Below are 2099 nucleotides of genomic sequence, written 5' to 3'. Positions count from 1 at the left end.
TCCAAATTTTTCTTTTTTTTTTTTTGTAGACTTGTCGTCTAATGTATTTATGGAGTAGTTGTTTCTTCTCGGTCTTGTAGTTTCTCGCTCCCTTTTGAGATACCCCGTAGCGTTTTCCTTGCCTTGATCGGTTTGCAAATTTTTCGGACATCTGTCTCGAATTATCTTGGTGAACACTTCAGCTACCTCTTTTCCGCTCTTACTCTTCAGCGGCACAGCCCATGCGTATTTGCTCAGCACATCAATAACCGTAAGTATATAGTGATGACCTTTGTTAAATCGCGCATAAGGACGCATCTCTACCACATCGGCTTGCCACAGATCATCGTATCCGCGTACAATGACGCGCCTACGAGGAAAATTTTTTCTCGCCGAAGCATGCAGTTCGTCCACGAGTCGCTGCTTTTTGTTTTTCCGTTTGTTAATCTTTGATGATTCCTTCACCATTATGGAATGACTTTTCTCGTGCTTATGTCTATGTGTATACTGATTTAACTGTAATATTCCATTATTTATTTATCTTTTTTCATAGATTTACTTTCTTCTACTTTCGCATCAGTATTTTTTGTCTTAGATTTACTTTCTTCTACTTTCGTATCAGTATTTTTTGTCTTAGATTTATTTTTTTCTTGTATCATATCAACTAACAGATTGATGTTTTGATGAAGATCATTCATACTCTGTATGTTTTTCGCCCTGATTACTTCCTGTTCAGTTTTCAACGTTTTACTATTCTCCTCCAATCGATCTTTCAACGTTTTAATATTCTCTTCTAGTCGATCTTTCAACGTTTTAATATTCTCTTCCAGTTGATCTTTCAACGTTTTAATATTTTCATTCACATGCTTTGCGATCTGCTCTCTCCACACTTTAAAATTCTCATCCACATAATTTTTGTGTGCAGCGTCATTGAAGGCTTCCGGCCACGTTACATGTCGTATTTTGATCCCTTTTGTATCAAAGAATTTACGGTCGGCAGATATACAAAGAGTATTATCTTGTACATATCGTTTGCTCGCAAAGTCGCGCAAACTATCAGTCGCAAATTTTGCGAAACGCTCTTCCACATATTGTTTGGTTGCAACGTCACTATCGGCTTCCGGTTGTACATGTTGTATCTTGCGAGACTTTGCGTCAAAATCTTTAGCCGCGTTTCGACAAAGGGCATTTTCATGTACATAACTTTCAACGTATTCATCCCATCGTTCTACAGGAACAGTTCTGGAACTGTTATTGTTTCGCGATGTTCCAAACTTATCCATCGACATTTCGACACGAGCAGTATCGACTGACTGACTCGTGTCAACGCTGCGCTGCTTAATTTATAATGAGGCCAGCTTCACGGAGTTCTTCGATAATTGATAAAATTTCACTGCCGTGAATATTGTTGCCAGCTTTACGCGAAGCTTCCAGTAATCGTAAACGATCCACTAGCTCGTTGGGATCATCCCAATACGTATAATCGATTTTGTTTTCGTTTAACGTCATCACATCTCGCGATACGGAGAAGCCTTTCCCTACCGCCTTATTGCTCGACATGTGTGATACCAGAGGGCTTATTATATTCTTATACTTGTACCCTTTGTTACCGAGTATAGGATTTAGAGGGTTGTAGCCGCGTCTGTGAGCATTCGTCGCCAGCAGTATACTTTTGTACTTGTGTTTGTCGGCCTCGGTGTACACGGTATCGTCGGGTATTCTCTTGAATATCAGCTCGTAAAGACCCGGTGTTCCCATATATCTTGTTCCATCAATGATTATATTATCGTCTCTGTCCACGTCGATGCGTTTATCACCTAGCGTCGGTTCATCATTATCGAAACGTACCCCGTAAACGTGATCTATAGTTGTATCTTTTCCACCGCTTAACATCGCTCCAAAGTATTGTTGTCCCAGGGGACCAAGGTGATCGCGCAACGTTTGTTGTCCCGCGCGCGTTTGTAACTGATGTCTAATGGATGTCGCGAGCGGCTCATCCGGGGTTTCGAAAACAGTATTCTCATCATCATCAATGGGTAGAGTGTCGTTCGATTCATGCGGTTGCTCGTATAGAGGTGCTTTCTTCGATGTAAGATATATCGGAGAATCGTCTAATCGTA

This window comes from Odontomachus brunneus, unplaced genomic scaffold, assembly GCF_010583005.1.
Source record: "Odontomachus brunneus isolate Ranch 3 - 2012 unplaced genomic scaffold, Obru_v1 Obru_scaffold_243, whole genome shotgun sequence".
In the NCBI taxonomy this organism is placed as follows: Eukaryota; Metazoa; Arthropoda; class Insecta; order Hymenoptera; family Formicidae; genus Odontomachus; species Odontomachus brunneus.
This window is presented reverse-complemented; position numbering follows the sequence as displayed.